Raw genomic sequence first — 25,150 nt, 5'->3', positions numbered from 1 at the left:
ACCCGCTCAGGCAAGTCCAGCTGGTGCTGTGACAGAGTGGCAATGCGGACAGGGACCGCACGAGGGAGTGAGGGAAATAAGACACTCCACGGTGATTTCAGATTTTAGCCTGAGCGACTGGGTGGATGGAGAGGCCATTTACCGAGAACGAGAAGAATGAGCTTTGGGCTCCGGCTGAGCACACAGCCTGCCGAGCAGATTCTGAACGGACTGGGCCGCGGACTCACCGGGCCGGCCCCAGCGAGACCCCCGCAGCCCCGCCCCGGCGCGGCCCCGCCTCCTCCTTTGTTTCCTTCGGCCCCGCCCCCCGCGCGTGGCTTCCTCCCCATTGGTCGGGGGGTGGGCCCCGAACGCCGGGCGCCGCCGGGGGCGGGGCGAAGGGGCGCGGGTGGGGCGAGTGCGCCTGCGCGGTGCCTGAGGCCGGCCGCAGCCTGGCGCCGGCTGCTGCTCCGCGCGGAGCCCGAGCCCGAGCCCGAGTCGGAGACGGGCTGAGGCGGCGGCTTAGGCGGCCCCGCCCCGGGGCTCCATTGTTGCGGCGGCCGCGGCTCTGCGGGCTGCCCGGCTCTGTTCCGCTCGGCCCGGAGCGAGCGCCGCTGAGGCGGTGACCTGAGGTGAGGCGGCGGCGGCGGCGGCGGCGGCGGCGGGGCCGGCCCGGCCCGAGTCCGGGGCGGGCAGGGGTCGAGGGGCCGGCCGAGGGGCCGGAGCCGGTGGGGGGACGGGGGCTGGACGGGGGTCTCGGGGTCCGACCGAGCCCGGGACAGGCAGGGGTTCCGGGGCCGGGCGAGGGTCCAGGGTCGGTGGGGGGCGGGGGCTGGGCGAGGGTCTCGGGGCCGGATGGGGTCCGGGGCAGGCAGGGGTCCCGGAGCTGGGTGAGGGTCCGGAGCCGGTGGCGGCCCAGGGACTGGACCGGGAGTCTCGGGGGCCGGCGAGGGTCCCGGGCCGGTGGGGGGACGGGGGCCGAGCGGCGGGGCTGGCCTGACGGAGGTCCCGGGTGGCAAGGGTCCCGGGCCCGGCGGGGGTCCGGAGTTGGGCGAGGTTCTTCCTCGGTGGCGGACAGGCGGGGGCTCCGCCGACCGGACCGGGGTTTCGGGGCCGCGCGCAGGCCCAGGGGTCGGACGGAGTCCCGGGCGGCGGGGGTCCCCGCGCCGGGTGTGGCAGGTCCGAGCGGGGCACCCGCGGGGTCGCAGCCCGAGGTGGCAGCCTCCACCCTGAGCCTCGCAGGACCAAGATCGGGACTGACCCCGCGGTCGCGCATCCGGGGCGCCCGGGCGTTGTCTCCGCCTTGGGTGGCACCCAGGGGGCTCTGCGCCTGCTGCGACCCCGCGTGGCCCCCGGCGTGAACGCCCGCGGGGCTTCTGATCGCTGAGAGCGGGGTTCCGGCTCCGGCCTGGCTCCCCCTATGGTGTGGCTGGTGCACTGTGTCGTGAAGGTGGGTCTGCGTCGGCCCTTGCGCGTGGGGAATCCGGGACGTCCTGCGTGCTGTGCCCTCCGTCCGCGCATGGTGTGGCCGCCTTGCTGTGTCTCACTGAGGGTGATGGCAGGGACTCTGAGCGGGCGGGTCCTGGTCCCCCTGAGTGTGAGCGGCGCTGTCTTTCTGCCCCCCTCCACGACTGGTCAAGTGAATGTGTGCTACCCACGGTGGCCCTGCGTGGACCCCTGCCGCCGGTGTCCTGGCCACCCTGTGAATTGGGAGACTGCCCCTGCCCCCCCCCCCCCCCCGCCCCACCTGGGGGTTTGCAGGGGTGTGATCCCACCCCTGTGAGTGTGTGTGTGGTGGCCTGCTGTGCGGTGAATTCGTGTGGGTGGTGGCTCCCGGCAGGGTGTAGCGGGGTGCACGGGGCGCAGCTGGCCTGGGTAGGACAGCTGACTCCCTTTTTCATCGCCTTCGTTTTTCTTCCGCCAAATGAGCAGAAATGGGGAGCGGCATCGCCGGGCTGCACTTCTGGAACCCACCCCTCTCCCTGGCGGGTCCCTGGGGACCGCGAGGCTGTCACTGGCCCGCCCAGGGACCGCGCAAGTCAGGCCGCCGCGTTTCCTGCTCCGGTGCGAGAGCAGGCTCTGATTGGAGGGAGCCGAGCCCCTCTGCCCGGTGCTTCTAGATTTCTTCCGTTAGGATTGGGAGGGAAAAAAAAAAAATCTGGAAAGCCAGATTTAACTTTGCAGCTCTCAGCGCCTGGAGAGTCGAGGGAACTCTCACAAGAATTTGGCGGGCTGGAAAACGCATTTGAAGGAGGAGAATCCACACCCACGGAACGAGGCCAAGGCAGTTACAGTTAGAGGTCAAGTCGACCACGGGATAGCCAGGGTGAGGCTGCGGATGGAGAAACTCAGATTTCAAGACTGGATGCCCCGTCATCTAAATAAAGCGGAAACGCCAACAGTGTCCCCGGGATGAGTCTCTTCCCTGGGGGATGCACAGCTGAGCAAGACAGCCTCTTCTTTTCTTTAAGCGTGCAGTGTCCTGGCCCAAGACAGAAGACTGAGGTGCAGGCAGAAGTCGTTCTGATGGCCGAACTGAAATGCTTTGTGGGCAAGATAGCGTGTAAATAGCAGCACTGGACGAAATTGTGCTAAAAAGGCAGCTGTTGCTTTTGGAAAACCCAGAAGGTGCAGACCCTTGTCTGTGTTCCACTCTTCCCAATCCTCCCCCCCCCCCCGCCCACCTGTAGCTGCTGTAGTTCTGACCCCGCCTACCCCCCCCCCTTTTTTTTAACGTTTATTTATTTTTGAGATAGAGACAGCTCATGAATGGGGGAGGGTCAGAGAGAGGGAGACACAGAATCCGAAACAGGCTCCTACCCCTTCTTACCTGCCACTTTCAGCAGCATCTCCTGTCCGAAACCTTCCCTGAAATCTCTGTCCTGCCCTCTGTGGTCCTCAGGGACAGAGTGGTGAGCCGTGGGAGAGCCCGCCGGATGCTCCGGTAGAGGTGGGCACCGTGTGTGCGCGGAGCTGAGAAGGGGTGTTCTTTAAACGAGGTAGGGGCGCCTGGGTGGCTCCGTCGGTTAAACGTCCGACTTCAGCTCAGGTCACGATCTCGCGGTCCGTGAGTTCGAGCCCCGCATCGGGCTCTGGGCTGATGGCTCGGAGCCTGGAGCCTGCTTCCGATTCTGTGTCTCCCTCTCTCTCTGCCCCTCCCCCGTTCATGCTCTGTCTCAAAAAATAAAATAAACGTTAAAAAAATAAAAAAAATAAATACACGAGGGAGCTTCGTTTCTGTACCACGGTTCCCCATGTCAGCTCTCCAAAGGGTTCGCTGTTTCTTCCTGGTGTTTGTCGCTCCGTGCCTACAGGGTACTGGGTTGTCATTTATGCCTTGTAATTCTGGCTCCAGAGTGGATCCTGTTTGTTCCTGCAAAGCCACCCCTCTGGGCATCACGTTCTTCCCCTCTGAGAGTCTTAATCGAGGGAAGAAACTTCTCAGCCCTAATTTTTAAAATTATTTCAACAGAATAGAGCAGAGGAACGTTCTCTTAGCAGGAGTGTGTAAAAAGTGGAGATCTTTGAAGGCGTAGGATCCAAAGTGGAAGTTCTTTTATTTTCCTTTTCTTCGGAGGGTTTAGTCACATGGGTGTATACTTTATCTCAGATTTGAGGACCAGAGTCTATGATGGAAGCTTAAGCAACGTTTTGATCTTTCTTCGTAACTATGCTGTCCTTGCAACATCTTCACCGTATCAGATTGGTTTGATGTTTTCCTTAATGAGGTTGGGTGCAGAACTCGTGTCTGGAGCATTCAGTCGATCGTTTGAGTGCCGTGTGAAGGCTTCCGTGTGTCCCGTGTCTAGCAGAGATTTTAATTTGGGGAGTCGGAAATACGTGGAATTTGGGAGTGCCTTGAGTAGGTGTCTGTGACTTCAGGAAAAGGCGCAAAGCACAGTGTCAAATGGTTACTTGCAAGGAATTACATCCCACGTTAAATGGCCTGTAAGGAAACTCCAGTTCTAAGGAATATGGTAATTAACCCTTTCAGCTGTTAATCTCCTCTCCAATGTATCTGTTCGGTAAAATGGGAATTTGGTGTGCTTGATTCACTGAAAGCCTCTTGTCTGTCTGTAGAAAGGATACAGTTTTCTCTGCTATTCTTGTGTGGACGATTCAGGGCTTAAAAATAGGGGATAGCTGTGTGGTTGCGGTGCCGCTGAATTAAGATTTTTCACTTCACGCAGTAGGAGTTTGGTTCCTTTTTTCGGTTTGCAGTCTTAATTAAAAAAAAAATGTACTTTGTTACATGCGGCATGTGGTTTGTTTTGTTAGCGATTTCATTTTAGGAGGGGCCTTCAGAAACTCCACGGGATCTTCTCTGTGGTTTTCTTAGGATGCAGTCACGTCCTCACTGAAAGCTAACTGGTTAATGCTCATTTTGCTTCGAGAAGGCCATTTGTTTTGTGTGTAGCTGGCTGGGTTCGTATTTGGACCCAAAGGAAAGGAGCCTCTCGCGAATGGAATGCCCGGGGATAGAGTTTGGACTCTGCATTTCAAAGCTGTCCTCTCTGGCTCTTCCTCTCCCCCAGGGGCCCCCACCCAAGGCCTCATTCATCCTGCTTTAAAGCCCTGATGGTGCTTCCTTTTTTTATGATTATGATGTTCTGTAAATCACCTTTTTCTTTTGCGTATCACTTGGCTCAAAGTCAGCCTTTGGTCTTCAGGCCTACCCTCCACCCCACGCCCCGTGTCACCCACCAAATGGATTTTCTTCTCTCTTTTCCACTTTAAAGTCCTTACCGTACACGTGCCTGTGATTAAGCCTCCTCGAGATCCTTTTGGATGTTGGCAAGATGTAAATCCAGGTGACGCACCGAAGGTCACTCACTTGGGATCTTTTGGACGGGATACGTCAGCCAGAGACGTGCTCCCGGTGAGGCTTTCGTGACGCTCGAGTGCTTCCCGGGGACTTCAGCTCCCTCAGCTGTGAAATGGAGTTAGCCGTTAGGTTGCTTCTTCGATGTCGCTCAAGAGATTGTTCTGAGGATGAAATGAAATCAGGAATGTGGCGGAATTTGTAAGTTGTAAGATATTCTGTTGCCAGAGATTTAAAAAAAAAAAAAAGGCTTGATTACGAATTTAACGAATCCAAGTTTTTCAGACGTACATACGAGCCCTTATGTGAGTGTATCGGGCAACTTCATCCAGGAATGTTTTTAGTCTGTAATTGGCATTGTTGTTGGACACTTCAGCATTGTGGGGAAGCACCGCGTGCAGTTGCCCCTGTTTTCCGTAAGCAAGGCTCCTGGAGGCGTGGGACCGCGCCCTTAACAGTGTCTTCAGTTTTGTGCCATCCCGTGGGTGCTCCTTTAACGAAGCATACTTTCTTGAGGTTTCAGTACCTCTGAGCGACCTGTCGAGGTGGGAAAAGGCGATAGGCAGTCTGAGGTCAAGGGCAGCCAGGCATTCCTGCCGTTCTCATGAGAGAGCAGCGGGCATCAGTGCAAGCCTGATTTCAGCACCCAGTTTTTCTCGGGCCTCCCTCTCCATCGGCCAGGCTGCCCTGGAAACTGCAGTACCTCCCAGTTTCTCTTGTTCTCCCCCTGCCTTTTCTTCCTCTCCACCAACCACTCTGTGCCTCTGAGCTCCCAGGCATGGCAGTGGGAGGAATACGGAGGCTAATAAAGCACAGCACCGGTCCTCAAAGAACCCACTTTTTTTTTGACGGTGTAACGGTCACATAGCTCAGCAGACGTTTGTACAGATTATCTGTGACATGCCCGAGTACTGCGGTCAATGTGCAAATACAAGCTGGGGCGCGGTGACTTCTCTGGGAAGAGCTGGGGCTCCACAGTCCGGTGGGAGAAGCAGACCTGGGTGTCATTTCAGTGCGGTGCAGTTAAGTGCCGCCATAGGTATGCAGGAGAGTTTGGGGGCCAGGTTGGTGCACGCAGTCCAGCATTTATTCTCCTGCGTGGCGCTTAGAGTTTATCGGGCAAGGCAGGCATTGGGATGTTTCTAAGTTGAAGGGCAGTGAATTACCCCAAACCTGAAATCTGCAGAATGTTCCGGGCAGTTTGTAATTCCCCAAATCTGCATGTATCAGAACAGGTCCGTAATGTGGTGTGTTGGACGGCCATCCTTGCCTGTTGATTTGCCTGTTGATTCAAGTCCGTGTACTCTTGTTGAATATGTCAACAGCGTGACCCACACTCTGCTGGGTATTCTCGCATCCACCGTACGGGTCTCCTGCGGCTGCTGTAACAAATTGCCACAACGTTAGTGGCTTCAAACTACACGAATTTGTTATGTCATTGTTCTGTAGGTTGAAAGTCTGCCTCTGGCTTCACCGGACAAAAAACAAGGCATTGGCAGGACTGTGTTCCTTCCTGGAGAATCTGGGGGAGAATTGCTTCCAAGCTCATTCCGATTATCGGCCGAATGTAGTTCCTGTTGGACGGAGGCCCCCGTTTCCTTTCTGGCTGTCGGCCGGAGGGCCGCCCACGGCTCCTAGAGGCCTCTTCTTTCTGGTCCTTGCACACAAACCCCTGAGCCCAGAACCAGGAAGGACCACTGAAGCCTGCCGCAACCCTGCCATATCTCTTCTCCTGCCTGGAGAAAGTTCTCTGCTTTTAAGGGTCCATGTGATTAGATGGGGCCCACCTAGGTAACCCAGGATAACCTCCCCATCTAAGGCCTGTAGCAAAGTCCCTTTGCCATGTAATGCGATCTAGTCACGTTCCAGAGATTGGGTCATGGGCGTCTTTGGGGGCCATTACTCTGCCTCCCACAAGTAGCTGATCTAATTATGACAACATCTGATCAAGTTGTTGTTATCCTAGTTAATATATAAATTAACTAAGGCACCAGAATTTTAAGCAAATTGGCAGGGCTGTTAAGATTCCTAGTATATGACAGGACAATTCTTCTGACTCGCTGTTGTGCTGGGGGTGGGGTTTTTTTGCATGAGAGACAGGTCAGTCAAAAGCCAAGAAACTTTTTTGCTTTGGAGTATTGAAGTGGTCCGCTCTAATTAGAGAAGTTTTGCCAAGAAGTCATTAGAGTAATTCCTCTATTAGAAAAACCACCCATGGGGTGCCTCTATGGCTCAGTTGTTTAAGCATCTGACTCTTGGTTTCAGCTCAAGTCATGATTTCATGGTTTCGTGGGTTTGAGCCCTTTGTAGGTCTCTGCGGTGACAGTGCGGAGCCTGCTTGGGATTCTCTCTCTCTCTCTCTCTCTCTCTCTCTCTCTCTCTCTGTCTCTCTGCCCCTGCCCCACTTGGGCTGTCTCTCTCTCTCACAGTAAATAAATAAGCTTAAAAAAAAAAGGTACTTGTTGGGATGAGCACTGGGTGTTATATGTAAATGATGAACCCCTAAATTCTATTCTTGCAATCAGTATTATGCTCTATTTTAACTATCTTGGATTCAAATAATAAAAAAAGAAAAAAGAAAAGAAAAACCACTCATGTGGGGCATTTGGGACCTTGTCTTTTCAAGGTTTACAGGAAGGACTGACCCCATGGGGTAGAGTGCATGAATCCACATCCATTTCTAGAATGGAAACAGCTGAGTCAACCCAACAGGGAGTCACATTCCTGAGTTTAAGAGTCTGTTTCACGGCTGAGGCAAAACCCAATAAACAACGTTTGCACTTGGATTGATAGTTGGGAATGAGGTGCCTTTTGTGGTCAGGGAAACAACTGTGACAGTCACCACCACGTACTCAAAGGAGCATGACCGCATTTGATCGCGGAGGTGTTTTTAATGATTGTTTCATAAGGATGTTTTTTCTTTTACGATAAGTGACAAGCTCTGATTTGAAATAAGCTGCCTGTAAGAAAGAAGAATCTAGAATCCTAAGGCTTTTAGGCTGGCCTTCAGGAACTCAGGAACAGCCTGTAATCCTGGGCAAACATTTTGTGTGTCTGTGCTTCCCGTGCGTGTTTAGCGGGGAGAGGAGTTCCAGTTTGCCATTCAAAGGGGTTGGGTTCCAGACCGTTGAAGAACATATCGCTCAATGTGATATTGAGTATCAGATTTTGTTTAAAAATGTAATACTCATTCTGACCAAAGTTATACAGGCTCATAGTTTTAAGAGTCAAAAGTTCTGCGAGACTTAGAACAAAAACACAGCCATCACCTACTCCACCCTTCTCCACCCTGATTCCTGTTCCTCAGAGGCCATCATTTTAATGCTTCAGCTCTTTCTTCCAGATTGTGCGTGTGTGGAACATCCTACTACTTAGAAGCCAATTTGGGTCACTTATCCCACCCCTTCCTCCCACTGCCACCTCTTTCCGCCCTGTGCTCCCTGTGCGATTATGTCAAAGGTTCTGCTGAAGTATTCAGCAGCACTTATTACAACTGTGGAAACGTTACTCACAGCTGAGATGTTTAGTCTGTTTTGATTGCATTTCCTTTCTTTTTCCTAGAGTTTGCTTTGCTTAGCTTTTTTTTTGTATCTGTGCTTTATTCACCCCTCACCCCGGCAGTGTAAATCTCCTCTCAGTACATCCACAGGCACCGGGGAATCATCCATTTTATCCTTTTCTTAGGATAACTCTTCTGAACCTCTCATCCTGCTGCCTTTCCTCTCCAGTGGTTGCTTGCTAGGCCTGCTGCCACTGTCCTCTTAGACCTTCCCTGTCACCCTGAGAGAGAGCTCCTTTCACTCTCTGGGGTCAGGATCCCTCCTTTTTAAGTTTTGTCTCTTTGGTTTCACATATCCACCAGTAGCTGTCAAAAAATATACATACATACATACATACATACATACGTACATACAGAGTTGAGATCTTATATAATGTTGGAATATTTTCTTCTCTTTGTTATATTTTCCTTTCCATGTTATTGGTCATTTGAGTATAGAGTTCTGGGCTAGAAAGCATTTTCCTGCAGAATTTTGAAGACAGTGCTCAGATCCAGCCTCCAATGTGATGGTCAGTGTGTCCAAAGCCTTGCCTTTGCATGTGACTCGTGTTTTCTTCTGCACGATCTTTTAGGCCTTTGTTCTTCCAGGTGTTTAGAAATTTTGTGATGATAATGCCATGATGTGGGTCTTGTTTTTGTTCCTTGTGTCGGACACTTGGTGAGTCTGTCCATCCGTGGACGCCTGTCCTTTATTCTGAGCATTGAACTCCTCTATAGGTCTGCGTTCTTCTGTTTCTTCACTTCTTTGTCTTTTGTTTTCCTTTTTTGGAAGATTTCTCAAACATTTTCTCTAAACTCTTCTAGGAATTTTTCATTGTTACAATTTAAAAAAATTTTAAGAACTCCTTTGTAATTCCTGAAAAAAAATATTTTATTTATTTAGAGAGACAGAGAGAGAGAGAGAGAGAGAGAGAGAGAGAGAGAGGAGGGTCAGAAAGAGGGAGGAGAGAGAATCCTGAGCAGGCTCTATGCTGTCGGTGAAAACCCCAACCCAGGGCTTGAGCCCCTGAAACCGTGAGTTGATGACCTGAGCTGAAATCAGGGGTTAGACACTTAACTGACTGAGCTGCCAGCTGCCCCTATATATATATATTTTAAAGTCCCATCCTTTCTTGTTTCAAGGATGTGGTCAGATGTGGTTTTATTGTGCTCCTCATCCTGGAGGAAAGGTTTATTTTAAAAAACCTGTTTTTTAATGTTTATTTATTTTTGAGAGAGAGAGTCAGAGCATTAGTGGGATAAGGGCAGAGAGAGAGAGAGAGAGAGAGAGAATCCGAAGCAGGCTCCAGGCTCTGAGCTGTCAGCACAGAGCCCGACACGGGGCTCGAACTCAATGAACCTGAGCCCAAGTCGGACGCTCAACCGACTGACCCACCCAGGCGCCCCGAAAAGGTTTATTTTTAAATGGCTTCTCGGGGCGCCTGGGTGGCTCAGTTGGTTAAGGGTCCGACTTCGGCTCAGGTCATGATCTCGCGGTCTGTGTGTTTGAGCCCCACGTCGGGCTCTGTGCTGACAGCTCGGAGCCTGGAGCCTGTTTCGGATTCTGTGTCTCCCTCTCTCTCTGACCCTCCCCTGTTCATGCTCTGTCTCTCTCTGTCTCAAAAATAAAGAAATGTTAAAAAAAAAAAATGGCTTCTCAGTTGGATTATCTCACACAGCCTGAAATATTGGATAGTAGTTTCCAGAATTACCTTTCCGCCCATTATCCATTTTCCAATATGGAAAAGAAGTGACCTTTCAATCCTTGGAGGTGTTAGAACATAGCTTTTGTATGTTTTCAAACACCCTCTTCCAACGTGTTTCTTCCCTGCCCATGTCATAGCTACGTTGGGCCCTCGCTTTGTAAACCTCGCGTTGTCCGCTCAGGTCTGTGTGCTGCTGCGTCAGTGAGTTCCGAGTTTGGAAATCCTTGTCTCCTTTTGCTTGAACAGGTGCGTGCTAGTCGATCGCGCCCGTGCGTGTGGCATGCGGTGCCGCTGGAGGCAGATAGCACCGAGGAAAGCTCCTTTGGGGGGTCAGTTTTTAATCGTAAAAAATATTAAGAAAAGGCAAAAAGACGGGGTAATAGTGATGGGTTCTTGTGCTGGACACTGGGTAATGGTGCCACAAAAACTAGGGTATTTTTAGCCACGGTGGGTGGAGTTAGGTTTGGGGCCGTCAGCCCGTGTGGAACGTTCTGGCAGGAGCGGTGCACAGAAATGGCTTCTTGGGAGCAGGACACAGGCCTCCTCGTGGGTGTTTGCTGAAGACACGTGTAACAGGTATCCAAAGAGAAAAGGGGAATGCATTTGAAGATTGTTCTGGAATCCTATATTTTGAATGACTCTTGAACAGTAAAGGATTTCTGGAACATTTACAGCAAGGAGTTCTCCGTTCTGGTCTGTGGAAACGAATGTGACGGTGACAACCAGGATGAATCCTGAGGACACGTGGCTTGGTATTTTCTCGTTAAAATCCCCTCTTACCGGTGAACTCAGATTTCTGTGTTAGGAGGTCATACGTCACTTGGTGTTTTTCTCCAGATGGGTTATTTGGATTTTCCGGTTCTTTTTTTTTTTTAATTTTTTTTTTTTTAACGTTTATTTATTTTTGAGACAGAGAGAGACAGAGCATGAACGGGGGAGGGTCAGAGAGAGGGAGACACAGAATCCGAAACAGGCTCCAGGCTCCGAGCTGTCAGCACAGAGCCCGACGCGGGGCTCGAACTCACAGACCGCGAGATCATGACCTGAGCCGAAGTCGGACCCTTAACCGACTGAGCCACCCAGGCGCCCCTGGATTTTCCGGTTCTTGAAGAGTGGCCCTCTGTGTCAGTCTGTTCAGGCTGCTGTAGCAGAATACTGGAGACCGGGTGGCTGGCAAACAACGGAAATCGCTGTGCAGGCTAGAAGTCCAAGATCAGTTTGCTGGCAGATTCAGTGTCCAGCGAGGGCCCGCTTCCTGGCTTCCAGAGGGTGTCCTCTTGCCGTGTGTTCCTGTGGTGGAAGGGCGCTGGGGCTCTCTGGGTCCCCTCTGTAAGGGCACTGATCCCACTCAGGGGGGTCCACCCTCATGACCCGATTGCCTCCCCAAAGCCCTGCCTCCCAAGACCATTCATTTGGGGGTTCAGTGTCAACGTGGGAATTTTGAGGGAACCCCAACATTCGGTCTGCGGGACCCGCTGAGAAGCTCAGACGTGCCGTATCTTTATGATGAGGCAGATGACGGGGTGGAAACGGAGACTGTAGTATTCATGTTAGAACTTCCGGATTCTGGAGTTCTGTGTCCCCTCCACCCTCACGACCGCCTCGGTTGGTTGAGTGCTTTCCGGGTCCCACGCACCTGCCTCTCGCTTCATCTCTGCGGCCACTCCGCGGGGTCGGCATGTCCAAATCTTGCAGGTGACAGGAGATGAGACTCCGGGGGACTGCAGTTGCCAGCGCTGTGTCGCCTCTTTTTCAGTTCTCGTGATGAGAAGAAGAGCTGGCAATGCTTTCCAAATGGTGATTCACGTGAACTCGGCTTATGGGGATCACGTCACAGTGCGTCAAATCCTCATGTTGTACACCTACAACCGGTACGCTGTTATGTCTCAGTTGTATCTCAGTTTAAAATTTTTTTTTATGTTAATTCATTTTTGAAAGAGAGAGAGCACAAGCAAGGGTGGGGCGGAGAGAGAGGGAGACACAGAATCCGAAGCAGGCTCCAGACTCCGAGCTGTCAGCACACAGCCCGATGCGGGGCTCGAACTCACGGACCGCGAGATCATGACCTGAGCCGAAGTCGGGAGCGCAACCGACTGAGCCACCCGGGGCCCCAGTTGTATCTCAGTTTAAAAACAAGAGGTGAGGAGACGTTGAATAACTCGCTCAAGATCACAGGGGAGGTGGGATTCGGATGCTAACGCCCAAGCCTGGGCTCTTGGCCGCCACACCGCACGGCCTCTGTATGTGCTGGGACTTTCTGGTGTCTTGGCACCGAGTTGACTGGTGTGCCCAGGGACTGTCACGATGGAGCTTTCCAGGACGCAGCTCAGTCGCTCACGGCGACTCCTGCCCGGAGGCCCAGTGGCTCTTGTTGCCTTTGACCTGCAGGGCGCCCGCCCCTCGTGGTGCTGGCAGGTCGTCCGTGTCCGTGCTCCCTGAAGTCCCTCCCTCAGCCGTGTGGCAGGTAGGGCACCTGTCTGTGGGGAGGATCCCAGCCCCGGTGGCCCTTACGGTGGCGCAGGGCACGCGGCAAATGCTGGCAGAGGCAGGAACCAGATGCTTCGGGCTGCAGGGGGGCGGATGGGAGGGCAGAGGACGCGGTTCTGAGGTGGGCCGCGGAGCAGGAGTGGGACTGCCACAGTGGCACCGAGCAGCCGAGGCTCTCAGCTCTGCGAAGATTCCAGCCGGCCGGGCCCACTTGGGTGGCTTTCCCTGAGTTCTCTGTGTGCTTAGTGCAGGGAGGAAGTTATCACGGCAAAGGAGTCCTCCGGACGTCGTGACCGCATTTAGAGTTTTCTATGTTCAGCCCATTGGGCCTGCCTGGGCCGAGAGACAAGAGCCCGTGCCTCCCTCCTCGTTGGACACCTGTCCGGCGAGGCCCAGTCGAGTGTCACCACGCCTGTGCCCTGATGCCAGCCGCGCCTATATTTGGGGAGTACGAAGGGAGCTGCTGTTCAGTGCGTGGAGAACATCGCGTGTGGTACTTAGTCCGTCCTCTGGGTGAGACAGCCTCACAGATCCAAAGGGTTCTTGCTGATCCACACCCTGCCTCCTCGACGCCGAACCCTCCATCGTCCCGCCGCGGAGGGCACTTCTGAAGCCTCCGAACGCTGGCAGTCTGTCAGCTGCCCGCCGAGCTCGGGGAGAGCCGTGGGGGTGATGGCAGAGACCCAGGCCCCCAGACCCGGGCTGGCTTTCTGGCTCTGCCGCTCAGGTACTGGCCGTGTGGAATCTGGGGCTCGTCGGGGACTTCTGTGAGCCTCTTGGACCACGTGGAAACACCCCTGCTTGGAAAGGGGAGCGGGGGCGCGGGGCGACGACCACCAGGAGCTTGGTGTGGGCGAGGCGTGCGGCGAGCGCTGAGCGGGATGGGACCGATCGGCGTTACCGGCTGTCGTCACGGCTCGCCTCCGGTGGGAAGGGGTGAGGAGCGTCACCCAGCCTGGGTCCTTGTGGCAGCGGTGAGGGCTGGGAGCCTGTGACCTGGGGCGTGTTGCCGTCGGAAGCGAGATTTAGAGCGCTGCTGTGCAGCCACGTGCCGGCCCCCTCAGGGCCGCCTGGGCCGGTGCGGCGGGGACCGGGGGAGTTGCCGTGCCGCCGATGCTGCCCGGGGCCACCGGGGCCGGTGCGTGGGTGCTGCGGGAGGAGGGGCTGTGCGGCCGAGTGCCCGGGTCCTAGCTCCGCACGGAAGGCACTCGGAACGGTGTGGCCGATGAAAGTTTTGTTGTTGGTGCCGAAGAGGAGTTGAGAAGGCGTTACTAGGGGCGCGTCCGAGTTGCTAAAAGTGGAAGTAAGGGCCGACATGGGAAAATCACTTCCCGGTGACGGGCCGGGGAGTGTGAGTTGGAAGGACCTACGCCTAAGCTGAAGAGTGGAAACAGTTGTTGTCCTTTGGTGACCCTCCGTGAGTCTGGATGCCACTGCACGTCGCTGAATGAAAGGGGCCGGGGCGCGGGGTCATCAGCCTCGTCCCGAGGCGTCTGCTGTTCTGTCTGGGGGAGAGGTGGCCGGGGCGAAGGTGCCCACAGCTGGGAGTAAGTGTGAGCTACTGTGAATACAGCGTCCCCTTTGATACAAGCCTAGCGGTAAATACTAGTTGTATTAAACGTGAAGACAGAGGCGTAGAGGTATCGGGAGGTTTTCAAGGTCACACGGTTGTGAGTGGAAAAATGAAAGGCTCACGAACTGTGGGGTTACCCCCGAAGCCCTCGAACTTTCCTTAACACTTGGTCATTCCCTGGCCGTGCAGCAGCGACTGAGAACTCCAACACGTGGGGCTTTGCGGCAAGGACCGGGGCGGGGGGGGGTGGGGGGTGGGATATGACGATGTCTGCAGACCTGGGATATGCCGCAGCGGGCTTCTAAGTTACAAAGTGCCCACCTGGAGAAAAACCCCTGCTTTTAGACCTTTTTGTGTGGAAACAGATGAAGACCAAACACGAGAAAGGCAAAAGCTGTTGATTCAGCGCTGGCTGGAGCAGGGGGTCAGCCACCCACACTTGTGTTTGGAGGCGGGCAGAGCAGTGGGGGAGCTTCCCAGAGGAGGAAAGGGCGCTCGGGTGGGCCTGATGGGGACTGGGGAGGCCAGAGAGGCTGGGGAGGCCAGGGAGGCTGGGGTTGCTCAGGAGGCTGGGGAGGCCCACTGGAAGGGGGCGTCCATGCGGCTGGTCAGGGGAGCAGGTGTGGCTTTCTCGGGTTGGTCCTGAGTCTGAAGCAGGACAGAAATTAGGGAAGCTGTCCGTTATCGATCAAGTCCTGGCCGAGGGTCACAGGGGTCATTGTTTGGGTTCCTGGACTGTGATTAGAGACAGCAATCTGACTTCCTGCAGATCTGACTTACAGCTCCCTGGGCGGGTCACTGTGGGTAAGGGACTAGTTTCCTGGGTGGGTCACTGTGGGTCAGGGGGTAGGTTGTTGTGGGTGAGGGGCCGGCTCCCTGGGCGGGTTGCATTGGACTGTGAGTCAGAGTCGTGTGTATACGTGGTCTGGCCCCTTGTCTTTTTGTAGATTCAGTCTCTCATCTTTCTCTTGTTGGTAACAATATGAAATGACAGATGTGTTGGGAATTCTGTAGAAATCGTATGGTCTCTGGAAGTTTTTCACACAGACATTTAAATCAGAGCGACTGTGCACTCTGGGGCCATCACCTCGGAGATTTAAGAGGCTTCAGTAATATTCCCTTGGTATCACTACGCTTTTCATTCATTGTTATGAAAGTCTGCCTTTGTCCACAGCTGGCTCTTGACTGTCCATTTGATGCTGGACCCACATCCCTGCGGATGTCATCTTTTGTGCCCTTCACCGTTGGTCTTAGCTTGTCCGCCTGGCCAGTGAAGTTTAGTTTTCTAACCTTTGTTGGTACTAAAGTACGGAACTGTGGGTCAGCTCACTGACTGCACTGGCAAACTGGGAAGTGGGGAGAAGCTATCGTGGTTTTGGTGGTAAAGCTGGGAGTAAAAGTCTGTGTACCTGCCACGGTGCGACTGAGGGAAGGCTAAATGTGCAATCTGCAGTGAAATAGTTTTCCTTTTAATGTTTCTTCATTCATTTTGTTTTTAATTTTGTTTTTAACGTTTATTTTTTTGAGACAGAGAGAGACAGAGCATGAATGGGGGAGGGTCAGAGAGAGAGAGGGAGACACAGAATCCAAAGCAGGCTCCAGGCTCCGAGCCGTCGGCACAGAGCCCGACGTGGGGCTCGAACTCACGGACCGCGAGATCATGACCTGAGCCGAAGTTGGACGCTCAACTGACTGAGCCACCCAGACGCCCCTTCTTCATTCATTTTGAGAGATGGTGAGAGTGCGAGCAAGGGAGGGGCAGAGAGAGAGTGAGAGAGGGAATCCCAAGCAGGCTCCACGTTTAGCGCAGAGCTTGGTACAGGACAGGGCTAGATCTCACAGCCGAGAGATTATGACCTGAGCTGAGGTCAAGAGTTGGACGCTTAACCTACTGAGCCACCCAGGCACCGCCCCCTACCCTCGCCAAAATGAAATCATTTTATAACTGATTTTCATTTATCTCTGCTTCTCGTTCTTTTTATCACAGGAATTTTATAATTTTTTTTTAATGTTTATTTATTATTGAGAGAGAGACACAGAGCATGAGCAGGGGGTGGGGAGGGGTGGGGCAGAGAGAGAGGGAGACACAGAATCCGAAGTGGGTTCCAGGCTCTGAGCTGTCAGCACAGAGTCTGACGCGGGGCTCAAACCCACAAACCCCAAGATCATGACCTGAGCTGAAGTCGGACGCTCAACTGACTGAGCCACCCAGGCACCCCTTATCACAGAAATTTTATTTATTTAAAAAAAAATTTTTTTTTAACGTTTATTTTTGAGACAGAGAGAGACAGAGCATGAACAGGGGAGGGGCAGAGAGAGAGGGAGACACAGAATCGGAAACAGGCTCCAGGCTCCGAGCCATCAGCCCAGAGCCCGACGCGGGGCTCGAACTCACCGACCGCGAGATCGTGACCTGAGTTGAAGTCGGACGCTTAACCGACTGAGCCACCCAGGCGCCCCATATCACAGAAATTTTAAATTGGCCTTTATGGTTATCATCAGTGTAAACAATATTAACTTATTTACATATAATTTACCTTTTTTCCTATTCATTTGCTGTTTCTACATGATCGAAAGGGTGTTGTTACGGGCCCCCCAGATTCATGTGGTGAAGCCACGTGACTGCCAATGTGGTGGCGCTAGAAGTGACTCTTTCAGAGGTAGATAGGGTTAGACGAGGTCACGAGGACAGGGCCCGGTCCGATGAGATGAGGGTCCTCGTAAGAAGAGACAGCGGGGAGCTCGCGTGCTGTCCCCACAATGAACCCACAGCGAGGAGACTCGCCAGGATCTGCATCGACAGGCACCTTGATCTTGGACCTCCAGCCCCCTGAACTGTGAGAAATACGTTCCTGTCGGTCATGCCCCCAGTCTGCGGTGTTTTGTTATCGTGGGCCAAGATGGTTAACACAGACATGGTTCTCGAATGCTGCGGCCTGTATTTAAGTTGGCAGTGCTATGGAAATAAATGCCTGGTGCTTGTACGCAGAGAGCACTGTGATTCCAGGGCCAGTGCCCTCGGTCAGTCTCCCAGTTGTGTCTTGTCTGTGTTAGGATAGCTTCCTAACCCCTCTCCAGCCTATCATGTGTCTGGATTAAATCACACACGGTATCCTGCTCTTAGCATTCCACGTCTGTACAAACCCCCTTTGTGGTCTTCCGTTGTTAAGACGCACAGATTCCTTGGCTTGGCATTCAAGGCCTTCATGATCTAGGTGCAGTCTACAAATGTGGGCTTGTCTCTCTCTCACTGTCACCAACCTTACACTCCAGCTCGTTGCATAAGCCCTTTCCCGAAGCCCCGCGCGAGAGCCCCGCTTACGGTTCGTGCTTTCCCGCCTCCTTTGTGTTCTGCTGCCTCTTCCCGCCTTGTCATCCTTTGAGCTGTGAACGGCCCCCTTTCCGTGACCGCTTCTCTGACACCCCGATTAAAATTGCGCCGTCATTTTGTTCCTTATTTAATCAACACGACGATCCCGTGGGGTCACTGTTAGTAGTCACCTTCATTGCTCTTGTAGTCAAGTCAAAAATGCTTGCTTTAGTCCTGGATTTTGAACGTGTTGTACGGGCAGCGGGGCGGCGTTCAGAAGGGGCCCCGCTCCAGTCCCCCATCCGCCTCCTGTAACCGCGTGACCTGCTACGTGTGCACCCTCGCGAGGTGGTCTGAGCACAGCCAAGCATTGATGGAGAATTGTGTCTTCTTTTAAAACCACGGATGTAGGTGTAACCTAAACACTATTTCCTGCCAGTTCCCTACTGCTAGACGTTTAGGTGCTTCCCAGTCTCTCGGAAGAAGAAACAGTGGGTCTTCTTACTGCTGGATCGAGGGGCGTGCACACCTGGGGTCGAGACCGGTGGTGCTGTGTTCCCTTTCATCAGGGTTGGGCCGTGTTACCCTCGCCCTGTCGGTGTTCGAGAGCACCTGCCTTCCACACCCTTGACAATGCAGTATGTTCTCAAATGTCTGTTCCTTGCCAATCTCATAGCTAGGTTAAAAAAAAAAAAAAAAAAATTGGGCCTATTTTCAAGAGTAGGGAACCGAAGCCAAGAGAGATTAGGTAGGTAATTTGTCCGGTCTCATATAGGTGGGTAAGCCGTGACCTGAACTTAAGCCTTCTAAATTTCCAAATTTGTTTGCTTTTGCGGCAGGCTGGCATAAAATATATATCGCCTTTCACAAGTTAATAATTATGTACCACCGTTTAGTCCTCCTCCTGGATTATAAGCCGTGTGTGTGCATGCACGCAGAAGGGAATTTTCAGAGTGAGAGAATTTTTTCGTTGAGTCTAGTCAAAAGGCAGTGCAGGTGGGAAAATAATATAGGTTTTTCTGCTTTTAAATCTCAAAGCAGATCTAAATTGTCTTGACTCTTCAAACCATTTGATACAGATTTGTTCTAAGGGAGAAGTCTAGGCCCTTTTTCTTTTAGGGATTGTGGCTTTCTTGATAAGAGAAAGGAAACCTTGCTAGGAACCCTCTCAATTTGTAGACGTTGTCTGTGTTAATTGTATTTGCCACGTGACTTACAAGATTGTTTTGGGAAGCAGGTACGTTTAGCAATTAAATCTGCTTCCTTGATAATTAAATTCTTTTTTCTTCTTTCCTTTATCCAGTGTAGCGACAGCATGAAATCTGTGTATAAAGCCACTGGGTTTTGCTGACATCCAGAGAAGGGTGACTCCCCCCACCCCCAAACATGGACCACCGCATACCACACTCTGAGTTTCTGCATACCAGAACGATTTTGCATAATAATCATGGTATCGGCACACTTCCCAGATATGTGAACTGAGTATGTGTGTGTGTGTGTGTGTGTGTGTGTGTGTGTGTAATTCCCATAGGCATGGTGTGTATGTGTGTGTAGAAACATACATTCATTTTTGCGGTGGGAATCAAGTGGTACCGTTTAAAATGGCCTTTCCGACAAATTCCGGAGAGCCCTCTCACCCCACAAGTTCGGAGGTTGTAGGTCCACGGGTAACGTGGACGCAGCCTGTCTGCTGGCCCTGCGCTTCGACGACCCTGTTTCCGGTGTTGCGGATCTGTTCAGAATTTGCTCATCAGACTTCATGCTTCCCCTCAGGGGGATTGTTTCGTTTTGTCTTGCTTTTTGTGTGTTCTGATGACTGACTCATCGTAGTCTGTGTGAATTCCCTTCCCTCTCAGCTGCCTTCTCTTTCCGATGGATCGTCAGCAAGTCTCCTCCAACTGTCCTGCTTCTCCAGCAGCCGGTGTTCGGGACTCTGGGCCGCGCAGTCCCAGAGGGAGCATACTTACCCTCCGGACGTTCAGCGCTTTCAGGGCGAGCCAAGCCTAGGAGTAGTTTTTGTGGGACTGGGTGCCAGCACCCGTCTGGGGGTCGGGAGACCTGGCCTTGTCCTGCCGCAGGCGGTGACCCGCCGAGTCACCAGAGATGCGCCGTGTCCGCTCCCGGGAGAGTGGGGATGGTGTTTGCTGAGCTGCCTCCCGGCGTGGTGACTCCCCGACCCGCTGTCTGCACTGTGCCGAGCGCGGTGGAAATGAGCACGCGTGAGGCGCCTTTGTGACCACGAGGCGTTGCGGTCCAATTTCAGACGCCAAGGGACGGGCCACCCGCGCTGGGCACGGGCGCACGCTGGTGGAGTTTGGAAGGGCGGTTCCAGATCCCGCAGGGTGGTTGACGGGACCCCAACCCCCCCGCCCCGACCACGCTGAGGGAGATGCGTGCAAAAAGCTGAGCTCGCGTAGAAAATTCGCCACGTCCGAGTCTTGGATTATCGCCCGAGAGAGAAGGTGGAGGGACGGTGCTCTGTGTTCACAGGAAGTTGTGCTGTGGCTCCCGGGCGCTCGTCACGCCTGGGCCCGACACCCGGGTTCGCTCGGCTTCACTGCGCCCTCCTGATGCAGCCCGCTCCTTCGAAGGGTGGCGGGCAATCCCTTTGACGAACTTCACAGGGGGCATAGGTGCTCACTGAGGACAATCCCAATAGTTCCGTGAGAAGGAGAGCGAAAGGCGGATGCTTCTCTCTCACGGCCTTTGGGGTAATAACCACTAGTAGTATTTGGGGTATTTCCTCCCGGCCCTTCTCCAGCGTACGTGCAAATACAAGCGTGCCTCTTGGAGGCATTTGTAAAAAGAAATCGCGAGCACCTGACACACGCTGTTCACACCTCCACCCCAGTGGTTGCGGGGCCGTCCTTCTGTGATGATGCCTGCAGATCGGATAGACTCTCTTGCCCTTGGAGCGCTGGCCGGTAACCACTAATGATAACGACCTTTCCTGGGCGTCTGTCGGGTGCCTGGCCCTGTACGCCGAGCTTGTTTCACGAGTTGGGTCACGTGGTTTTTCACGACAGCCCTGTGGGTGCGCGTGGCTATCGTCAGCCTTTGTCCTTTCACAGACGAGAAAACCAGAGTAGAGAGAGGCATAGCTGCCGCCCCAGCTCGTGGCCTCATTTCCGAGAGAGAACGCTTTTGAAGAGGCCCCTGTCGAGTTAAAGCGACTGCCGTCCACTCATTTCAGGGCACATTCACTGACTGCATCCCGTGCGGGGCGCCTTCCGAGGAGCGGCTCCTGAAAGCGTGTTTGGGACGGGGGGAGGGGAGAGCCCGCGGGGGGCACAGGGCCCCACGGGTGCAGGGAGGGACGGGCCCTGTCAGGGAGAAGGGGTGCAGAGGGGAGGTCTCTGGGTGGTCCTCGGGACGGCCAACTCTGCCACATTCTGCCCAGGTCTTGTACGCTTTTCAGAGATTCGGTTTGGGTCCTTACGATAGCTCACCCGGCACCGAGTGGCTGTGATTTCAAACCGCCTGAGTCAAGGTCAGTGCTGATGCCCCTCTGGTGGGGGAACTGTTACCCCGACCCTGTGGGAGTCACCCGGGACTAGACTGTTTGCCTACAAGTGGCTAAGTGGGTTTGATGCCTGTTATGGTGGATTAGACTTTCCTGCTCTCTCGCACTGGGAAGACGTTTCACTCGTCTGTGGGTTTTGCTGAGGGGCCGTGGGGGTCAGGCTAGCAGGGCTCTGACGTTTGTGGGTTGATACACATGTTTTGCCAGCGCAGTGAGAAAGCATTATGGAATGTGCAAAGAGACAGGACAGAGCAGGGGACACGGGCTAGGGGTCCCCGTGACTGGGGTGTAAATGTTTCTGTGACCGGGTAGCATCTGATTTGTGCCCATGCTGTTGGCTTTCCGCTAGGCACTTTCTCTGCTATTTTGGCCAGTTTTATTTGGGTGTCTCCCGTGCAGAAGGCATGACCTCAGCCTCTGCCACCAAGTATTTATAGCAGTTGGTACCTCCTATGTGGGTCACTTTCTCTGCTGTGGTTTCTTTAAGGAAATTGTAGCTCTCTTACCCAAAAGCACACCCCACCCGCCCATTTCAAGGTGTCAGCCTTGAACCCATTTCTGAACACCTGGGGAGAGGCTGTCCTGAGTGGGGGGAGGGGGGAGGCGCCTGCCCGCTCCGACTGGCGGGGCCCGATGATCGCCTGAGCGAAGGTCGGCAGTGAGTGCCGTCAGCGCATCTCCCTCCGCTCTCTCCCTCTCTTCCTCCTCCTCCCCTGTGTTTTGCTTTAAAACGTTTCTTACTAAAAACTGAGCAAGTTTGTTGTTGTTGTTGTTGTTGCTGTCCTTTGCTAACCGCTAACCGCATGTGGGGTGAGCCTGGGAAAGCGAAAAAGAAAGTTTTCACTTCCCCTCGATGACCGTGATGCTAGGTCCGGAGGGGCTTGCTGCGTGCCGGGCACTGTGAGGCCGCGAGGCCCACATTCCCTTTCGGTTCGCACTGTTAACTGGCCGAGAGAGGTGGGGTTTATCCCCGACTGCTGATGAGGGCGGTTAGCTCCAAGGGGTTGAGGGAGCCTCCCGGAGTCACAGAGCCGAAAGTGGCGATGCAGAAGCCAGCACAGATCGTCTGAGTCAGAGGATGTGACCCCACGGGCTCCTGACTCCTGGAGGGTCCAAGAGCTGAACGTGGGTCGGAATGGCCACGAGGTGGTCGCCTTTTCATAGCTTTGCCATTGACCCTACACATTTGACCAAACTGCCCTGCGGTCACTGAGTGCAAAGTGTTCGCATGTTGAGCGTGTAGACGTCAGCCCTAACGTTTCACAAGAGAGAGCACTTCAGGTTTGCGTTAGCACAGATGTTAACTATCCGCTCACGGGGTTTACGGTGAGGACCTCTTCCCCCAATAAGCGGGAAACAAACCCTAATCAGGACACACACATGCCCGTTGTTTTCCTTGCTGCATGTTTTAGCTGGTTGTTTAGGCTTCATTTGCGATATTCATGTCGATAGTATCTGACACCATAGGTGGAAATCAGAATTTTAAGGTAAGAATACTCAGAACTATGCTCTTTCAAACTGGACACTTCACATTGCCCCGAATAGAGTTGGAGTTAAAGTTTCCCAAACAAGACTCACCTGTCTTGGGGTGAGGTCCTGGCATCGCTCTCGCTGCGTCGCAAAGCGGAGCTGGTGGCCCGGAGCGCCCGGCCATCCGCGGGCCACAAAATGAGCCCTGGCCTAAGTCTCAACCGTAAACAAGAATGAACTCAAGGTGGATTGCAGACTTAAGTAGAAGATGTAAAACTATAAAACTTGAGGAAGAAAAACAGACATCCTGGAGATGTGGGGCTTGGCAGGGAGCCCTCACTCCCGCCGAGCAGTGATGCGCGGTCCGCACAAGGGAGAGCTGGTGGACGGCTTCATCTGCGTTAAAAGCTTTTGCTCTCCCAAAGAGGAGCCGCAGACCGGGAGGAGATATTACAAACCGTGTATATGGTAAAGGACCCTTATCCAGAATGCGTAAAACTCTCTTCAAGTTCAGCAAACAAGCAATGCAGTTAGAAAACAGGCGGAGGACACGAAGAGCCCTTTCGTCACGGAGCACGTGCAGGTGGCCGGTGCGCACTCGAAAGGTACTTGAACTTCACCGACCGTCAGGGAAACGCGAACTCGACCCCAGCGCGGTGGCACGACGCACCTGCAAGAGTGGCCAGCATAAGGACTGGCGGGGACGCGGAGAAACGGGACCCCTCACACGTGGCCTCGGGGGAAGGGGGCGGTGATGGGACCAGAGCTGCGGACAGCAGTCTGGCAGTTTCTGACGAAGCAGAACAAGCCACCACCGCGTGACTCCGCAAGTGCCCCCCCCCGGCCGCCCCCCGGCGTCTGTCGCCAGGATGCGCAGACTCCGTTCACGCAGAGCCCGCCCACGGGAGTCACGGCCTTACCGCCAGAAACCAGAAATGCCCAGGTGTCCTCCAGGGGGCGTCTGGTCGAACAGTGGTGCAGCCACGGCGTGGAACACGACTCCCCGGTGACAGGGAGCAGGTCACTGACACGCGTCACCACCTTGGTGAGTCTCCAGAGAATTACACTGAGTGAGAAAAAGCAATTTGCAAAGATTTGATACTGTAAGATTCTATTTATATAACATTCATGAAGTGACAAAATTATAGAGATGGTGACCAGAGGAGGGTCAGGGCTTAGGAGGCAGGGAGGAGACGGGAGGGAGGTAGGTGTGGCTGTAAGGGGCCACAGGAAGGGTCCCCGTGGTGGGAGAAATGTTCTGCATCTTGCCCATGTCAGTGTCAGGATCCTGGCGTGATGGTCACTGTGGTTTTGTGGGACGTCCCCCCGGGAGAGATTGGGTAAAGAGTACATGAGATCTCTCCGTATTTGCTGTTATGGTGGCATGTAAACTACCATTATTCCAAAATAAAAAGTTGAATTATTGAAAAGATACTGGTTGCTAAGCATTTGATTTCATCATCCATGGGAAAACTCTTCTAGAGAATCTGTGTATGGACTTTTTTGGCCCTTTAAAAAATTATTCATGTTCTTCTAAAAAATGTTATATGCACATTGCAAAGAAATCAAATAATGTAGAAATATACACAGATAAATGTTTTTTAAAAAAATTACGCAAAACTCGCCCTTCACAAATTACCATAAACGTAAAGTTTTTCAATACACTGTTTCCGTCCCCACACATTTGATTTGTTCTTTCCTTCTGGACACTATCAGGGCAGTGCTCGCCCTCATTCTGGCATCAGAAATCCAAAGCTTGGAGAGTCTGGGGGACTCGATCAGCGTCGGGTACTGTGATAGTGTCCAGAAGCAGAACCAGCCCCTGGGCATTAATAGTGCCTCACCTGGGGCCTGCCCTGCCTCTGTCTTCTCCCTTGTCCCTCACCGTGGCCCTTTGGTCCACGTACATACCACCGTCACTCGGAGGCTTGTTGGAAATCAAACTGTCGTGGCCCTCACCTTTGGACTCAGGACTTTTGCTCAGGTGACCCCCTGCATGGTCCTTGTGATGCCCTGGAGGACTGAAGGTGCCGTGCCTTCTGGACGACGTCAGAACGGTGGGCAGGGGGGGCCTGAACACTAGGAGATGCGAGCGACCTCAGCCGCTGCTTCTGCGGTTCCCGCCTAGTCCTTGCTTCCGTCGTGATTCACGGACTGACCATTTGTGCAGTTCGCCTCCCTTGTTGGCTTTGAGCTCGTGTTTAGCAGCGCCCTGCGGGGCCTGACGTGGCACCCGGCACATCCAGACGCTCGGATGCTTGTGGGCGAAGTAGGTGAGTCTGTGAACTGAACACGGTTGTTGATGGTGGCCCGGTTTCTGTCCCTGCCTCCGGGACCCAGAGACCCGCTACCTAATGGCCGTTTCCACCCCGGTCCATTTCCTTCCTTCCTCCTGTTGTCTCTTCCGCGGACATCCCCGAAGTGTGTAGCCTGTGCTGGACTCTGGAATCAAAGATGGTGAGGTGGGTTCCTCACTTGGTCCTCGTGCTTCTCAAGGCAAATATTCCCTCATTTCTCCTCCGAGCTGCTTCTCCTGTCCTGGTTTTACTTGGTTAGCGACGTCCGTCCTCGTCAGCCCTTTCCACGGGAAGCCTCCCCCTTCTCGCTCGCTCCCCTTCCCCCGTCCCGACGTCTAACTGGACTCCATGTGCATTGCTCGTCTGTGTGGTCCCCCCGTTTCAGCCCTGGCTTGGCACCTCGCCTGGCCGCGGCTGCACTGCCGCGGTAGCCAAGTTCACTCTC

The 25,150-nt window shown here is 53.8% G+C and overlaps 1 protein-coding gene across 6 annotated transcripts in view; it reads left to right on the top strand.

Annotated features, from left to right (window-relative positions):
* The first annotated feature begins 385 nt into the window (after window positions 1-385).
* The window catches only part of AFAP1 (actin filament associated protein 1), a 149,555-nt gene continuing 124,790 nt past the window's right edge, over window positions 386-25,150 (top strand). For 3 of the 6 annotated variants that reach the window (XM_043573049.1, XM_043573048.1, XM_043573045.1), the window contains exon 1: window positions 400-611. The gene's annotated coding sequence lies outside the window, so the exon portion shown is untranslated. Of the gene's footprint in view, window positions 612-25,150 lie in introns of all 6 variants that reach the window. The other 3 variants (XM_043573051.1, XM_043573053.1, XM_043573052.1) reach the window with 3 other exon arrangements.

The sequence above is a fragment of the Prionailurus bengalensis genome, chromosome B1 (genome assembly GCF_016509475.1).
Source record: "Prionailurus bengalensis isolate Pbe53 chromosome B1, Fcat_Pben_1.1_paternal_pri, whole genome shotgun sequence".
NCBI lineage: Eukaryota > Metazoa > Chordata > Mammalia > Carnivora > Felidae > Prionailurus > Prionailurus bengalensis.
Note: the sequence above shows the minus strand (reverse complement) of the source record. Positions and strands in the feature narration are given on the sequence as shown.